This window comes from Somniosus microcephalus, chromosome 10, assembly GCF_052327205.1.
Source record: "Somniosus microcephalus isolate GS21.2 chromosome 10, FLI_Smic_1.0, whole genome shotgun sequence".
In the NCBI taxonomy this organism is placed as follows: domain Eukaryota; kingdom Metazoa; phylum Chordata; class Chondrichthyes; order Squaliformes; family Somniosidae; genus Somniosus; species Somniosus microcephalus.
In genome coordinates this window covers 228069280-228088537 of record NC_140996.1, presented here as the reverse complement: position 1 = coordinate 228088537, position 19258 = coordinate 228069280, and positions in this window count along the sequence as shown.

Genomic DNA, 19258 nt, shown 5'->3' with positions numbered 1-19258 from the left:
ATAAATTAAGATTAGGAACATAGGAACAGGAGGAGGCCATTCACCCCCTCGAGCCTGCTCCGCCATTCAATGAGATCATGGCTGATCTGATTACTCCACATTCCCACCTACCCCCGATAACCTTTCACCCCCCTTGCTCACCAAGAATCTATCTACCTCTGCCTTAAAAATATTCAAAGACCCCTTTATTTTTAAACAGTGACCCCCCCTAGTTCTAGATTCTCTGACAAGAGGAAACATCCTCTCTACATCCACCCTGTCCAGACCCCTCAGGATCTTACCATACCTAACAAAAATCTATCGAGCTCAGCCTTGAAATCTCCAATTGACCCCCAGATCCCACAGCCTTTTAGGGGAGAGAGCGATCCAGATTGCTACCACCCTTTGAGTGCAAAAACCCTGATTTCACTTCTGAACGGTCTAGCTGTAATTTAAAGATTTTGCCCCTTTTTGTTCTTGATTCCCTCGCTAGAGGAAATAGTTTCTTGGTATCTACCCTGTCGAATCCTTTTAACATTTATATGGAACTGCATGTGGCGGTCACACGGAGCTGCAGGGCCGCTTAGCATAGTCTTATCTTGACGGATTATAGAAAAATATGTCTTCAATGAGGAATCTGGCTGTGCGTTAGATGGCTCGTACATTCTGAAACTATCTGCTCCGATTCCTTGGTCCAGTGAAACACTGTTAAGTATGTGTATTGTATTGAACAATTAACACAAAGACTTAAACATATAACTCAAACAGGTCTTTACTGGTTGGAGGTAGGGACTATACGTAGGTCTTTACTTCATGCCCACAGGCGGGAACTGAGGGGAGATCAGTACCCACAGTACTATTTATACCCCTATGGCCAGGAGTGGTACTGCGTATCACTACGCCCTACAAGTAGTGCAGTCCTGTCCATAGGTTCAAAGTAGCACACATATTACATACACAACAAACACCAGGGGATAACAGGCTGCGTTCATAGAAGCGAGGCCGAGCACTGTCAGGTGGGCTACCAGCGGGGGTCTGCGTGCCAAAGGTGGTGATGGGTCACTGTGAGTGATTCATGGCTGAGTCCCCTCAACCTCTTCATTATGGCACAGAACCTGGGGGTCGGGTTGCGCTCTCACGCAGCGCGGAGCGGTGGGGGGAACCTTGGGTGTAAACAGGAGGCAGCTCTGCCCACCGGAGGAGGGTCCTTATCTCCTTCTCCGGCTCCTTTCCGCTGTTTATTTTACAATTATTCTTCGCATCTTGTTTTTGCTAAAATAAACGTCGGGCCCCCAACCTTCCGCATTGTGCCCAGGATTATTCAAAGTTTATTCAAAGGAAAGTGGAAGCACAAGACCAGTCGCTGTTGCTTCAGGCTGGGCTTTGGGTCGAACAACGTGCTAAAGGCCCCAATCCTGTTCATGTAAGAAAGAAAGAGCGAGAGAGAGAGGGGGAGAAAGAAAGAAAGAAAGAGAGAGGGAGAAAGAAGGAAAGAAAGAAAGAAAGGAATGAAAGAATGAATGAATTTGTATTTCTATAGCGCCTTTCACAACCTCAGGACATCCCAAAGCGCTTTACAATGAAGCACTTTTTGAAATGTAGTCACTGCTGTAATGTAGGAAACGCGGCAGCCAATAGGCGCACAGCAAGCTCCCACAAACAGCAATGTGATAATGACTACATCATCTGTTTTTTAGGTGTTGGTTGAGGGATATATATTGGCCCCAGGACACCGGGGAGAACTCCCCTGCTCTTCTTCAAAATAGCGTCTGTGGGATCTTTTACATAGAAACATAGAAGATAGGAGCAGGAGTAGGCCATTCGGCCCCTCGAGCCTGTTCCACCATTCAATGAGATCATGGCTGATCATCCAATACAGTTCCCGGTCCCTGCTTTCTCCCCATATCCCTTGATCCCTTTATGTCCACCTGAAAGAGCAAACGGGGCCTCGGTTTAATGACTCATCCGAAGGACTGGCACCTCCAACAGTGCGGCGCTCCCTCAGTACTGCCCCTCCGACAGTGCGGCGCTCCCTCAGTACTGCCCCTCCGACAGTACAGCACTCCCTCAGTACTGCCCCTCCGACAGTGCAGTGCTCCCTCTGTACTGCCCCTCCGACAGTGCGGCGCTCCCTCAGTACAGCCCCTCCGACAGTGCGGCGCTCCCTCAGTACAGCCCCTCCGACAGTACGGCGCTCGCTCAGTACTGCCCCTCCGACAGTGCGGCGCTCGCTCAGTACTGCACCTCCAACAGTGCGGCGCTCCCTCAGTACTGCCCCTCCGACAGTGCGGCACTCCCTCAGTACTGCCCCTCCGACAGTGCGGCACTCCCTCAGCACTGCACTGGAGTGTCAGCTTTGATTTTTGTGCTCAAGTCTCTGGAGTGAGACTTGAACCCACGACCTTCTGACTCAGAGGTGAGAGAGAGCGTGCTACCCACTGAGTCATGGCTGATACTAAGGAGCCTTGATTGTGAGTTCAGTTCAAAGACTTTAGTAGGGAGCAAACCTCAGCAGTCCTCCAATGGTTAATGAGATGGAATGCCCAATCATAGAATCGTAGAATGATACAGCACAGAAGGAGGCCATTCGGCCTATCATGCCTGTGCCGGCTCTTTGAAAGAGCCATTAGTCCCACTCTCCTGCTCTTTCCCCACAGCCCTGCAAATTTCTCCTCTCCCAGTATTTATCCAATTCCCTTTTGAAAGTTCCTATTGAATCTGCTTCCACCGCCCTTTCAGGCAGTGCATTCCAGATCACAACAACTTGCTCAGTAATTTCCCCGCCCCCCCCCCCCCCGCGTTGCCTCTGGACCTTTTGCCAATGACCTTCAATCTGTGTCCTCTGGTTACCGACCCTCCTGCCAGTGGAAACTGTTTCTCCTTATTCACTCTATCAAAACCCTTCATGATTTTGAACGCCTCGATTAAATCTCCCCTTAACCTTCTCTGCTCTAAGAAGAACAGCCTGGGTTCCTCCAGTTCATCCACGTAACTGTCTTGGGGGGAAAAATTGAGTCGCGCCCCCTTTGGGGCGCTAAGTTCACCGGGGCGCTACTTTTAGCGCTCCAAAAGAATTAGCACCCCCACAGCCGATTTTCCCAGGTAGCGCCCCGAGAGGGAGGAAGGGCGCTACTGGAAGCGCCCCGTGTCCCTCCTGGGGTGCTGTGCTGTGCTGCGGCACGTCGCGCCGTGGTACTGCAGGCCTTCCTCCCCTTATTAAAGGGGAAGGGCCTGGCGCAACGCATCCCAGGGCCCAGCTGGGCCACCAGGGGATCGTGAGTGCCGGCAAACTAACGGTTACTGCCGCCGCTAACCTCCCGCTGAATTTCGCGAGAGGTGTTGGCAGCGTTGCGCCCGGGCGCTCGTTGCTTTGTTAACGGTGTGTATGTAATATGTGTGCTACTTTGAACCTATGGACAGGACTGCACTACTTGTAGGGCGTAGTGATACGCAGTACCACTCCTGGCCATAGGGGTATAAATAGTACTGTGGGTACTGATCTCCCCTCAGTTCCCGCCTGTGGGCATGAAGTAAAGACCTACGTATAGTCCCTACCTCCAACCAGTAAAGACCTGTTTTATTGTTACTGATTAAGTCTGAGTATTAATTACTTGAACAACTCACAGATTTAACACTGGCGACGAGTCTGATTCGGACCCTGCGGCAGTCACTCCACGGCAGCTTCGTCCACAGCCAGGACGTTGCAGAGAGGTTTCCACCCTCTCCACTCCACTGGAAGACATCCTGACCTCGGAGCCTCCATCGGCGACCGTCAGCTTCTTCTCCAGCTTGGTGGTGGGTAAGCCGTTGTCTGAGCCGGGCAGCGACGCGACAGGCAGTCGACCGCGTTGGCCGCACGAACGGGGCTGGGGGAGCTGGAGGAATAGGGCGCGAGAGCCGCTTCGAGCGGGAGGCGTTTCAACAGAGCGATCGCATCTCCTGATAAGAGCCGAGAGCCGCTTCACGATCCAGCGATCGCATCCGCTGATAAGGGCCGCACTCGGGTGATCGCGGCGAAGATAAGGGCCGCACTCGGGGGCTGAAGGGAGACGGCGGCGGGAAAACCGCCATTTTGTGGGCGGAGGACGACGGCAAGAGCGGGAAGCCGCCATCTTTGATAACAAGTAAAGAAAATAAAATCTGAGAAATTGCAAATCTACAATGCCTAAACACGGGAATATTAGCACCTTTGATAGTGACCTTGAAGATTGGGCCATATATGTTGAAAGAGTAAAAAATTATTGTAAGGCCAATAAAATTCGTGACCAAGATAAAGCTCTAACATTATTAAATTTAATGGGTGCGAAGACATACGGGCAATTGAAACACCTGTTATCACCAGATGAACCGGCGGATAAGACGTTCGATGAGATTGTTACTGTCCTGAAAGATCATCTAAACCCCACGCCGCTGATGCTAGCGGAACGATTTAAATTTTACGACAGAAGGCAGCTACAGCATGAAAGCAATGCTGAATATTTGCTGGAATTGCGTAAATTAGCGAAATATTGCCAGTTTGGAACGGGACTGACAGATGCACTACGAGACAAATTTGTGTGTGGTTTATTTAAACAGGATACACAAAAGCGACTGCTCGAGGAGAATGAGCTGACGCTTGAGAAGGCGGTCACTATGGCAGCAGCACACGAAGCCGCAGCGAGAGGCACGGCAGTAATGCAGCTACGGTCACCGGAGCTCAGTGCACACAAATTGGGTGTGAGTTCTGGCAAATGTTATCGTTGTGGAAAGACAACGCATGATCAGAACCAGTGTTGGTTTAAAAACCAAGAATGTAGAACGTGTGGTAGGCTTGGACATATAGCTAGAGTATGCAGGTCAGGGAAGAAGACCAGCAACAAGAAGTCACCGCAAGGAAAATACGCAAAGGTACACAAGGTGACCGAACAGGAGTCCAATTCAGACGCTAGCAGTAATGAACTGGCTAGCTTAAGCTGTAATGAACTGGCTAGCTTAAGAGTACTCAACGCTGGTAAGGGTGCAGACCTCCAGACAATTTGGGTCACTCTTCAGATAGAAGGAGTCCAAGTAAAACTGGAATTGGACACTGGATCGGCATTGACGGTCATAAATAAGAAAGATTACGGAAAGTTATTCCAACATATTCCCCTACAGGATACGGGGATTATATTGAAAACATACACGGGGCAAAGAGTGTACCCCATCGGGAAAATAGAGGTTGCAGTGGTCCACAAGGGCGAAGACAGTCAAATAATGGACTTATATGTGATATCTGAAGGAGGTTCTCCACTACTAGGACGGGAGTGGATTAGGAAAATGAATATGGACTGGCATTTCCTACAAACAATAACGAGTGAGAACTCGGTGAAGATAGTCGGCCCAGACTCTGGAACGGATGATGGTAAGCCCAACTCAGGTGCAAAAGACAAAGGCCTAGAAATTGAGTTTTGGCTTAGCCAGGGCTTTAGCGCCGGAAGTTAGTGCCGGTGCTAAGTCCCCCTGCGCGCGCCAAAAATTCAGCAGGGCCGCGCCCAAACGGCTGCCGGCGCTACTGAAGGGTCTTTGCGGCGGTAAATCGGCGCTAACTGCCGTTTCGCGCCGCAATTCCGGCGCTGCGGCACCCGATGCGGTGCGGCAGGCTCGGGAAGTGCAGGCCTCCTCCTTCCCTTAAGGAGGAGCTGCCTGCACCCGGCCGCGGCCCGCGAAAATCTTTTAAAAAATGAGCCCGGCACCTCGGACAAGTGCCGGGCTTGCTTCTGTTCCGGGGGGGGGGGGGGGCGGAAGTCCGGGGAGGGAGCTGCGGCCAGGCGGCCGGCGGGAAAGCGGCCGGCCGCCGCGGGGCCTTTAATGCGCCGGCGCAAAGACTTGCAAGACTCTGTTGCCAGAGTCTTAGTTGCGGCTGCCACGGGCGAGGCGGCCGCAACTGAATTTCGGCGCTGGGGCCCGTCGGCATGGCAACCGGGACGCTGCGCACACCGATGACGTCATCGGTGCCGGCGCAGCGCTACCGGTCTACCGCGGCGGAAGGGCCCCAGGCAATTTCGGCGCCGGCGCCAATTGCAGCGCTTGGCCCTCTAGCGCCGCAAAATCGGCGCTAAGGGCACTCAATTTCTAGGCCAAAGTTTCAGCACAAAATTCCACTGAGCAACAACAACATAGTTTAACTGTGGATTCTGAGTCTGGCAAGTCTACTGATGTGCCCATTTCTGAGGGACACCGGGCTCGAACTCAACTCCATTTCAAACTACAACAGCAATTAGAACAAATGCTTCGCCGTTTTGAGCAAGAGTTGAATGCAACGAAAGAGTTCTTTGATATAGAGTTGGAGAATCTGGAAAGACAACAGAAGCAGCTGATGGAGAAAATGGAGCAGGAGCACACAAAACGTCTGATGTCAGAGGAGTTAACGGTCAGCCAACTCCTGCATATGCTGAAGGACAGGACTCTGAAATGGGAAAAACTTGAACACGAACTTCAATATTCAAACGAAAGGGGTTCGGAGCTCTCAAAGGTTATTGGAAGAGCTGAGGTGGCAACACAGACTGAGATGACTGCAACAGAGCAGCCCTTGGATGCCAAAAGTACGCTGACTCACGTCAACGTAGAACAACAGACCGCTGAAACAGCTGCTCCGGTAGAGGGATTGAATAGTCCGATCAATCAATCTCCAAAAGAAGTTGAAGTAGTAAAATCACAAATGAGGTCATTAGTAAACGACTTGCTGAAAGCCCAGAAAAAGCTGGATGAAGAGGTACGCATGAAGAAGTCTCTTCAGGAAAGATGTCTGGACTTGGAACAAAAGCTGGCTAACGCCCAGCTGGGTATGGAGGAAATAGAAGACCCTCTCGCTGGCCTAGATCAGGACGACACCGAATATTACTATGTCCTGTCCTGCCCAACTTGTAACTTCGACTCCCACCATACAGAAATCATGGAGGAGCACCGAAAGTCTACGGAACATCGGGAGAAGGTGGCTCTACTACGGAAAAAGGAGGAAGAGAAGGAGGAACTGCGCATGCAGCTGGCAGCTGACAGTGGAGCCCAGAGAGTCTCCAAGAAGCAGAAAAGGAAAAGTCGAAACAGAAGATGACCCATCTGAACCATTATTACCTCTACCAGATCACACACGTGGTCCCTCCGAACGGAGCCAATTCAGTTCGGAAGTTCAAACTGTTAAATCCATGGAAGGACTATTGAATGAGTCACTCCAGCAACGTGAACCGACTACACCACAGAGATTGAATCTGTGAACTGTTTTCCGCAGAGACTGAATCTGTGATCTGTTTTGACATGAAGTTATCTATGTATCTATGTTATTCTGTTATGTAAACCTGAAGTTATATATGTATATATATGTTATTACGTTATGTTAAATGGGGAGATGACTGTAAAGCTAGGAAGGGAGGAATGTTGTGTATGTAATATGTGTGCTACTTTGAACCTATGGACAGGACTGCACTACTTGTAGGGCGTAGTGATACGCAGTACCACTCCTGGCCATAGGGGTATAAATAGTACTGTGGGTACTGATCTCCCCTCAGTTCCCGCCTGTGGGCATGAAGTAAAGACCTACGTATAGTCCCTACCTCCAACCAGTAAAGACCTGTTTTATTGTTACTGATTAAGTCTGAGTATTAATTACTTGAACAACTCACAGATTTAACACTGGCGACGAGTCTGATTCGGACCCTGCGGCAGTCACTCCACGGCAGCTTCGTCCACAGCCAGGACGTTGCAGAGAGGTTTCCACCCTCTCCACTCCACTGGAAGACATCCTGACCTCGGAGCCTCCATCGGCGACCGTCAGCTTCTTCTCCAGCTTGGTGGTGGGTAAGCCGTTGTCTGAGCCGGGCAGCGACGCGACAGGCAGTCGACCGCGTTGGCCGCACGAACGGGGCTGGGGGAGCTGGAGGAATAGGGCGCGAGAGCCGCTTCGAGCGGGAGGCGTTTCAACAGAGCGATCGCATCTCCTGATAAGAGCCGAGAGCCGCTTCACGATCCAGCGATCGCATCCGCTGATAAGGGCCGCACTCGGGTGATCGCGGCGAAGATAAGGGCCGCACTCGGGGGCTGAAGGGAGACGGCGGCGGGAAAACCGCCATTTTGTGGGCGGAGGACGACGGCAAGAGCGGGAAGCCGCCATCTTTGATAACAAGTAAAGAAAATAAAATCTGAGAAATTGCAAATCTACAATGCCTAAACACGGGAATATTAGCACCTTTGATAGTGACCTTGAAGATTGGGCCATATATGTTGAAAGAGTAAAAAATTATTGTAAGGCCAATAAAATTCGTGACCAAGATAAAGCTCTAACATTATTAAATTTAATGGGTGCGAAGACATACGGGCAATTGAAACACCTGTTATCACCAGATGAACCGGCGGATAAGACGTTCGATGAGATTGTTACTGTCCTGAAAGATCATCTAAACCCCACGCCGCTGATGCTAGCGGAACGATTTAAATTTTACGACAGAAGGCAGCTACAGCATGAAAGCAATGCTGAATATTTGCTGGAATTGCGTAAATTAGCGAAATATTGCCAGTTTGGAACGGGACTGACAGATGCACTACGAGACAAATTTGTGTGTGGTTTATTTAAACAGGATACACAAAAGCGACTGCTCGAGGAGAATGAGCTGACGCTTGAGAAGGCGGTCACTATGGCAGCAGCACACGAAGCCGCAGCGAGAGGCACGGCAGTAATGCAGCTACGGTCACCGGAGCTCAGTGCACACAAATTGGGTGTGAGTTCTGGCAAATGTTATCGTTGTGGAAAGACAACGCATGATCAGAACCAGTGTTGGTTTAAAAACCAAGAATGTAGAACGTGTGGTAGGCTTGGACATATAGCTAGAGTATGCAGGTCAGGGAAGAAGACCAGCAACAAGAAGTCACCGCAAGGAAAATACGCAAAGGTACACAAGGTGACCGAACAGGAGTCCAATTCAGACGCTAGCAGTAATGAACTGGCTAGCTTAAGCTGTAATGAACTGGCTAGCTTAAGAGTACTCAACGCTGGTAAGGGTGCAGACCTCCAGACAATTTGGGTCACTCTTCAGATAGAAGGAGTCCAAGTAAAACTGGAATTGGACACTGGATCGGCATTGACGGTCATAAATAAGAAAGATTACGGAAAGTTATTCCAACATATTCCCCTACAGGATACGGGGATTATATTGAAAACATACACGGGGCAAAGAGTGTACCCCATCGGGAAAATAGAGGTTGCAGTGGTCCACAAGGGCGAAGACAGTCAAATAATGGACTTATATGTGATATCTGAAGGAGGTTCTCCACTACTAGGACGGGAGTGGATTAGGAAAATGAATATGGACTGGCATTTCCTACAAACAATAACGAGTGAGAACTCGGTGAAGATAGTCGGCCCAGACTCTGGAACGGATGATGGTAAGCCCAACTCAGGTGCAAAAGACAAAGGCCTAGAAATTGAGTTTTGGCTTAGCCAGGGCTTTAGCGCCGGAAGTTAGTGCCGGTGCTAAGTCCCCCTGCGCGCGCCAAAAATTCAGCAGGGCCGCGCCCAAACGGCTGCCGGCGCTACTGAAGGGTCTTTGCGGCGGTAAATCGGCGCTAACTGCCGTTTCGCGCCGCAATTCCGGCGCTGCGGCACCCGATGCGGTGCGGCAGGCTCGGGAAGTGCAGGCCTCCTCCTTCCCTTAAGGAGGAGCTGCCTGCACCCGGCCGCGGCCCGCGAAAATCTTTTAAAAAATGAGCCCGGCACCTCGGACAAGTGCCGGGCTTGCTTCTGTTCCGGGGGGGGGGGGGGGCGGAAGTCCGGGGAGGGAGCTGCGGCCAGGCGGCCGGCGGGAAAGCGGCCGGCCGCCGCGGGGCCTTTAATGCGCCGGCGCAAAGACTTGCAAGACTCTGTTGCCAGAGTCTTAGTTGCGGCTGCCACGGGCGAGGCGGCCGCAACTGAATTTCGGCGCTGGGGCCCGTCGGCATGGCAACCGGGACGCTGCGCACACCGATGACGTCATCGGTGCCGGCGCAGCGCTACCGGTCTACCGCGGCGGAAGGGCCCCAGGCAATTTCGGCGCCGGCGCCAATTGCAGCGCTTGGCCCTCTAGCGCCGCAAAATCGGCGCTAAGGGCACTCAATTTCTAGGCCAAAGTTTCAGCACAAAATTCCACTGAGCAACAACAACATAGTTTAACTGTGGATTCTGAGTCTGGCAAGTCTACTGATGTGCCCATTTCTGAGGGACACCGGGCTCGAACTCAACTCCATTTCAAACTACAACAGCAATTAGAACAAATGCTTCGCCGTTTTGAGCAAGAGTTGAATGCAACGAAAGAGTTCTTTGATATAGAGTTGGAGAATCTGGAAAGACAACAGAAGCAGCTGATGGAGAAAATGGAGCAGGAGCACACAAAACGTCTGATGTCAGAGGAGTTAACGGTCAGCCAACTCCTGCATATGCTGAAGGACAGGACTCTGAAATGGGAAAAACTTGAACACGAACTTCAATATTCAAACGAAAGGGGTTCGGAGCTCTCAAAGGTTATTGGAAGAGCTGAGGTGGCAACACAGACTGAGATGACTGCAACAGAGCAGCCCTTGGATGCCAAAAGTACGCTGACTCACGTCAACGTAGAACAACAGACCGCTGAAACAGCTGCTCCGGTAGAGGGATTGAATAGTCCGATCAATCAATCTCCAAAAGAAGTTGAAGTAGTAAAATCACAAATGAGGTCATTAGTAAACGACTTGCTGAAAGCCCAGAAAAAGCTGGATGAAGAGGTACGCATGAAGAAGTCTCTTCAGGAAAGATGTCTGGACTTGGAACAAAAGCTGGCTAACGCCCAGCTGGGTATGGAGGAAATAGAAGACCCTCTCGCTGGCCTAGATCAGGACGACACCGAATATTACTATGTCCTGTCCTGCCCAACTTGTAACTTCGACTCCCACCATACAGAAATCATGGAGGAGCACCGAAAGTCTACGGAACATCGGGAGAAGGTGGCTCTACTACGGAAAAAGGAGGAAGAGAAGGAGGAACTGCGCATGCAGCTGGCAGCTGACAGTGGAGCCCAGAGAGTCTCCAAGAAGCAGAAAAGGAAAAGTCGAAACAGAAGATGACCCATCTGAACCATTATTACCTCTACCAGATCACACACGTGGTCCCTCCGAACGGAGCCAATTCAGTTCGGAAGTTCAAACTGTTAAATCCATGGAAGGACTATTGAATGAGTCACTCCAGCAACGTGAACCGACTACACCACAGAGATTGAATCTGTGAACTGTTTTCCGCAGAGACTGAATCTGTGATCTGTTTTGACATGAAGTTATCTATGTATCTATGTTATTCTGTTATGTAAACCTGAAGTTATATATGTATATATATGTTATTACGTTATGTTAAATGGGGAGATGACTGTAAAGCTAGGAAGGGAGGAATGTTGTGTATGTAATATGTGTGCTACTTTGAACCTATGGACAGGACTGCACTACTTGTAGGGCGTAGTGATACGCAGTACCACTCCTGGCCATAGGGGTATAAATAGTACTGTGGGTACTGATCTCCCCTCAGTTCCCGCCTGTGGGCATGAAGTAAAGACCTACGTATAGTCCCTACCTCCAACCAGTAAAGACCTGTTTTATTGTTACTGATTAAGTCTGAGTATTAATTACTTGAACAACTCACAGATTTAACAAACGGGAGGTGCAAAGCAACCGAATTTTTCCCCCTCAGTCTTTCATCCCAGCTACCAATCTAGTAAATCGCCACTGAACCCTCTCCAAGGCCTTGACATCCTTCCTAAATTTCCAGTGATGGTCGATGTCCTATTCTCTATTCTGGGAGAGTGAACGGCCAGTCTGTGGCATTGGGTGGCTCCTCTCTGAATATAAAGACTGAGCAAAGTTATATCATAGAATCAAAGAATGATACAGCACAGAAGGAGGCCATTTCGCCCATCATATCTGTGCCGGCTCTTTGAAAGAGCTCTCCAATTAGTCTCACTCCCCCTGCTCTTTCCCCCTAGCCCTCTAATATTTCCCCTTCAGGTATTTTCCCAATTCCCTTTTGAAAGTTACTATTGAATCTGCTTCCACCGCCCTTTTGGGAAGTGCATATCGTTTAAAAGTTGCGACATCTTTTGGAATAATCCTCTTAAGCCCCCTTTACAACAAATATTGATGCAGTGAGAAGCTTGGAACAAGCGGTGAGCGATTGCTCTACCACATGTCAATGTCCATTCTGGTCTCTCGCCGTAGGAGGGCTCGAACTCATTCATCACAGCCCCGGTCACTCTGCTGGACTCTGGACACAGGTCACAGGAGCGACTCCAACAGCTACCACATTTTTTATTGATCAAAGGTTGTTCCTTACAACTGAACTTAACAGATGAACACCGCAGGTAGCACTTATACAAACATATCTCCTGACCGAGCTGAGAGAGAGGAAGAAAAAAACCCCCAACATTGTCCTTTGTGACTTCTCCCACTGCGCTCTGCTGCCGCTGCCTTGCCAGCTCCCCTTGAACACTGCACCCCCCCCTCTCCTCCCCTCCCTCCCCTCCCCTGCTCGTTACGTTCAACCCCGCGTTCACCCTGCACAGCTGCCACCATCACCAGCAGTCCCGCCGTTGGAACCAGACCAAATGGCGTCATGATTTGGGAAGTGCGGAGGGAGGGGGGGAGGGGGGAGTGGGTAAGGGGAGGAGTGGGATTGTCCTGACGAGCGTAAGAACAGGATAGAGGTCCTAACTAACCTGACCCACCTCCCTTTCAAGACAACCACCACTGCTCTTTAAAGCGCTTCATTTTACATGAAGCGCGTTGAGGGGAATCCGAAGAGATGTGATCAGGCGCTGTACAAATGATAGCCTTTTTTTAAATTTTTGGTAGCTCAGCCTCATCTTCTCAGTATGGCTAACCAGGCCCTATCTCTGCAGAAACACATCTAATTATCCCACTGCCTCCACTGGCTCGCTCTGGTAATTTATTCCACAAACCTGTTGAAGTGGGTTTGGTAGTGCAGTGGTTATGTTACTGGAGTTAGTAAGCCAGCAGTCTGGAGTAATATTCCAGAGAGGTTGAGTTGAAATCCCACCAGGTTTCAGTCTTAAAGATCAGGCACTAAAACGCTGGTAACGGTATAAAAGTGAACTGTCGGATTGTCATAAAAACCCAACTGGTTCACTAATGTCCTTCAGGGAAGGAAACCCGCCGTCCTGACCCGGTCTGGGCCTACCTGTGTCTCCAGTCCCACACCAGCACGGTTGACTCTTAAGTGGCCTAGCAAGCCACTCAGTTGTATCAAACCACTACAAAGAGTTCCACAAGGACTGCAGTGGTTCAGGAAGCAGGCCCACCACCAGGTGTCAGCTGTGGCTCAGCCATTGCCTCTGAGTCAGAAGGTTGTGGGTTCAAGTCCCACTGCAGAGACTTGGGTGCAAAATCTAGGCTGACACTCCCAGTGCAGTACTGAGGGAGCGCGGCACTGTCGGAGGTGCCGTCTTTTGGATCAGACGTTAAACCGAGGCCCCCGTCTGCTCTCTCAGGTGGACGTAAAAGATCCCACGGGAAGTGCAGAGGGACCTGGGTGTTCTTGTGCACCAGTCACTGAAGGAGAGCATGCAGGTGCAACAGGCGATTAAGAAGGCAAATGGTATGTTGGCCTTCATATCAAGGGGGTTCGAGTATAGGAATAGGGATACCTTACTACAGCTGTACAAGGTGCTGGTGAGACCGCATCTGGAGTATTGTGTACAGTTTTGGTCGCCCCATCTGCGGAAGGATGTTCTTGCCATGGAAAGAGTGCAACGGCGATTCACCAGGCTGATACCTGGAATGGCGGGAATGACCTACGAAGAGAGATTAAATAGTTTGGGCTTGTACTCACTGGAGTTTAGAAGATTGAGAGGGGATCTCATCGAAACATATAAAATTATGGCAGGCCTGGACAGGCTGAATTCAGAGAGAATGTTTCCAATGGCCGGGGAGCACAGAACCAGGGGCCACAGTCTAAAAATAGCGGGCAAATCATTTCAAACAGAGATGAGGAAAAATTTCTTCACTCAAAGAGTGGTGAGCCTGTGGAATTCCCTGCCACAGAGGGCTGTGAAGGCTAATTCAATAAATATTTTCAAGAGAGAATTGGATATATTTCTGAAGGCTAAGGGGATTAAGGGTTACGGAGAAAAGGCGGGGACGGGGTACTGAACTGGTAAAATCAGCTATGATCTCAGACGAAGATCAGCCATGATCTCATTGAATGGCGGAGCAGGCTCGAAGGGCCGAATGGCCTACTCCTGTTCCTATCTCTATGTTTCTATGTTTACTATTGGAAGAAGAGCAGGGGAGTTGTCCCTGGTGTCCTGGCCAATATTTATCCCTCAAACAGCATCAATAAAAACAGATTATCTGGTTACAAAAGCAAAATACTGCGGATGCTGGAAATCTGAAATAAAAACAGAAAATGCTGGAAATACTCAGCAGATCAGGCAGCATCTGTGGAGAGAGAAACAGAGTTAACGTTTCAGGTCGATGACCCTTCGTTAGAACTGGAAAAAGTTGGAGATGGAACAGGTTTTTAAGCAAGTGTAGGGGCTGGGAAAGGGGGGAGGGGAGGAAAGAACAAAGGGACGGTCTGTGATAGGGTGGAAGGCAGGAGAGATTAAGAGACAAAAGGGATGATGGTGCGAGGCAAAAGGAGATGGTAATGGGACAAGTTAAGATACAAAAGATGAGTCTAGATGAGGTGTAAATGGCGATGGCAGAATGATCGACAGCTGCCATGTGAAAGTAAAATAGGAAATAAAAGATGGGGCTGAGGTTATGGTCTGAAATTGTTGAACTCCGTGTTGAGTCCAGAAGGCTGTAAAGTGCCTAATAGAAAGATGAGGTGCTGTTCCTCGAGCTTATGTTGAGCTTCATTGGAACAGTGTAAGAGGTCGAGGTCGGAGTGGGAGTGGAGCGGAGAATTAAAGATTAGCTGGTTGCTGTTTGTGGGAGTTTGCTGTGTGCAAATTGACTTGTGTGTTTCCTACATCACCACAGTGACTGCACTTCAACAGTACTTCATTGGCTGTAAAGCGCTTTGGGACGTCCTGAGATTGTGAAAGGCGCTATACAAATGCAAGTCTTGCTTTTCTTTCTTTCACCGCCACCGTCTCAATGGCAACTAGGGATGGGCAATAAATGCAGGCCTTGGCAGGCCAAGAATGAAACTAGGGGAGGACATAGTCTCAGGATAAGTGGCCGGCCATTTAGGACCAAGATGAGGAGGAATTTCTTCACCCAGAGAGTTGTGAATCGTTGGAATTCTCTGCCCCAGAGGGCTGTGGAGGCTGGGTCGTTGAGTATATTCAAAGGCTGAGATCGACAGATTTTTGGACTCTAGGGGAATCAACCACATCCCGAGAATGAAAAAGATCTTTAGGAAGGAAGGGAAAGTCAGACTGAGCTTTATTTATGATAGTTATTCCACTATCGGTCAGTGACGCAGACACTGTGAGAGGAGTCATAGGACAGTTAGATGTATGTCTGGAGTGGGCAGAGATTGGGGGATGCGGTGAATAAAGTGGATGGGTGGGGTTTGGAGTGATCTAAGAGGGGATGGTTTTGCTGGGTTCGATGGCCTTTTCTGACTCTCAAGAAATCTTAACGCCCCATTTATGTGATGCAACATTTTGGTGAGCCATTAAGCCAAATTGTTGTGAAATTAATCATCCTATAAAGCATTTGAAAAACAAGAAAAGGATTATCAACAAAAAAACCTTTGTGAAAATTGCGTTCCTTTCAAATGTATTCCGTTTAAGAGGTGTATATATTTAAGGTGCTGAGAGGTTGTTTCCCCTGGCTGGAGTGTCTAGAACTAGGGGGGGGCATAGTCTCAGGATAAGGGGTTGGCCATTTAAGACTGAGATGAGGAGGAATTTCTTCACTCAGAGGGCGGTGAATCTTTGGAATTCTCTACCCCAGAGGGCTGTGAATGCTCAGCTGTTGAGTATATTCAAGGCTGAGATCAATAGATTTTTGGACTCTAGGGGAATCGAGGGATATGGAGATCGGGCGGGAAAGTGGAGTTGAGGTCAAAGATCAGCCATGATCTTATTGAATGGCGGAGCAGGCTCGAGGGGCCGAATGGCCGACTCCTGCTCCTAATTCTTATGTTCTTAATAGTACATTGAGACTTTCAACGAATCGCACGACCACTCCAGATTTAAGATAATTGGTAAAAGAACCGGAGGGGGAGATGAGGGGAAATTTGTTTACGCAGTGAGTTGTTATGATCTGGAATGCGCTGCCTGAAAGGGCGGCGGAAGCAGATTCAATAGTAACTTTCAAAAGGGATTCGGATAAATACTTGAAAAGGAAAATTTTGCACGGCTGTGGGGAAAGAGCAGGGGGGAGTGGGACTAATGTCACAGCTCTTTTGAAGAGCCGGCACAGGCACGGTGGGCCGAATGGCCTCCTTCTGTGCTGTGGGATTGTATAATTCGATGACTTGTTTACTGTCTCAGTGCTGTCTGCGTCTCAGTTGTGTTTAGAGTGATATGTTCAGTATGCTTATATTGCGGGAACAGAATGTTTAGGTTTAATTGGCACTGTAATGAATACTAGAATGTGCCAAAGGTTTTTTTTTTGCTGTATCCACAGAAATATAAACTGACTCATTTGATTTCAAGTGCAGATTCGGAATGCTTACATTAACGTAAGGTTTTCTTTTGGTGAACATGTGTGCTCATCAATCTGCGAGAAATTAATGCCAGGGAAGGAAGCAATTTCCTATTTCAGGCTCACTCGGGTCTATTTTGATTATCCAGCCTCACAACACCGCCCCCCCCCCCACCCACCCCGTCGAAATCTCTGCGCTCCTCCAACTCTGGCCTCTTGCGCATCCCCGATTTCCATCGCTCCACCATTGGCGGCCGTGCCTCCAGCTGCCTGGGACCCTAAGTATGAGGAGAGATTGGGTCGATTGGGCTTATACTCGCTGGAGTTTAGAAGAATGAGAGGGGATCTCATTGAAACTTATAACATTCTAACAGGACTGGACAGACTAGATGCAGGAAGGATGTTCCCGATGGTCGGGGAGTCCAGAACCAGGGGTCACAGTCTAAGGATAAGGGGTAAGCCATTTAGGACAGGGATGAGGAGGAATTTCTTCACTCAGAGAGTGGTGAACCTGTGGAATTCTCTACCACAGAAGGCAGTTGAGGCCAATTCATTAAATATATTCAAGAAGGAGTTGGATATATTTCTTAAGGCTAAAGGGATCAAGGGATATGGGGAGAAAGCAGGGACCGGGTACTGAATTTGGATGATCAGCCATGATCTCATTGAATGGCGGAGCAGGCCCGAGGGGCTGAATGGCCTACTCCTGCTCCTATCTTCTATGTTTCGATGTTAAGTTCTGTAATTCCCTCCCTAAACCTCTCCGCCTCTCTCTCCCCTCCTTTAAGACGCTCCTTAAAACCCACCTCTATTGGCCAAGTTTTTTGGTCACCTGCCCCAATACCTCCTTACGTGGCTCGGTGTCGAATCTTGTCTGATTCACGCTCCTGTGAAGCGCCCTGGGACGTTGTTGCTACGTTAAAGGCGCTGTGTAAATGCGAGCAGTTGTTGTTGTTGATTCAGGGCACCGTCCAGCAGTAGTTCTAATGGTTGGAATATTAGTGAACACGCCGTGCCCGAGTTGCTGATATGTGCTCCCGACAGGCAAAGCTCAATGGCGGGTGAGTGAATTTGTAAAATGACCACTTAACTTAGTAACCTCACTCCGAAGATAATATGTTCTTCATTGCCCGTCCCTAGTTGCCCCGAACTGAGTGGCTCACTAGGTCACTTCAGCATCCAGCTAAGAATCAAGATAGAAACATAGGCCTAGAAATTCAGTATAGCCACTTTTGGGGCGCTAAAGTTGGGCGGCCGCTAAAGTTTGCGCCCGGCGCAAAGTCGCGCCACCTTCGCCGATATTCAGTCACATCGCCCCAAGAGGTTGCTGCTGCGCTAAAACAGGCGATGCACGACTATCTTTAGACGCTAAGCCAGCGGTGCAGAGCGATACCCCTGAGGCCGGGCGCAGCGCCGGTGCGGCGAGTTGTTGATTGACGGCAGACACTCTGGCGCCGGTCAGCTCTTAAAGGGGGAGGGTGGATTTGTTTGCCTGCCACGCCCTGCACACTGCAGCCCTCAACCTAGGCCTGACCAGTTCAGCTTCATCTGCACAACGCCCAGGGCTATGGAGAAGGCCAGGGAGAGAGCGCAGCGCTTCAGCGACGGTGACCTGAGGCTGCTGGTTGGCGGGGTGGAGCGCAGGCGCCATGTTCTGTTCCCAGAAGATGGCAAGAGGCCGCTGCCCAGCGCCTACCGGAAAGCCTGGAGGGAGGTCTCAAACAGGGTGTCTTCCAACAGCGTGGTTGCCAGGACACCTGTGCAATGCCGGAAGAAGTTCACCGACCTCACTCGGGTTGTCAGGGTGAGTACCCTTTCCAGTGTCCTCCTCATCCCTGCATGTGCACCTCACTTTATGGGCAAAGGGACCTGAAAGCCCTAATGGCCAGCCCTCATCCAGCAGCTATGGGACTGGCATGAAAATCACTTGCACATTCAGCACTTTACACACTGTACAAGCTATTTGACCATGGGAGGCATTGCAGACAAGATCAGGGCTTCACACTGTACAAGCTATTCAACCATGGGAGGCATTGCAGACAAGATCAGGGCTTCACACTGTACAAGCTATTCGACCATGGGAGGCAGTGCAGACAAGATCAGGGCTTCACACTGTACTTAGAGGCCGTCCTTTCTCTTGCAGGCCAAGGTGGCGCACAACCGGCGGAAATGAACTGAGACCAGGGGAGGCCGTCCTGACGTCAAAGAGCTCTCCGACCTCGACCAGCGTGTGGAGCGCATTATGGCAGGCCGGCTGATTGGCCCCGTCGCCAGTGGAGATGCCGACCCTGTTCTGGGCACCAATGGTAAGGGCATCACCTTTTTGACCTCTCTCGTTCCACTTGCGACTCAGATCAGCTTCCTTTGCCACTGTCCGACCAATGCAGTGAATGGCACCACTCATGCCTCCCTCGCTGCCGCCCTGTCCTCACTCTAAAGCTACTCTTGTGCCTTCCTGCTTTCAGATGGTGAATCGCCAGGTGAGGAGGCGGGTCCTCAAGCTGCCACTGTCAGCGCTTCCGAATTAGAGGAGGAGGAAGAGGAAGCCAGACCATCAGTGCCACCCTCAGCCGCGCCAGCCCATGGCGATGAAGGGGACACGTCTTCCCTGGAGGGGAGCCGGGGGGGAAGGGTCAGAGGAGAGTGAAGCTCCGGG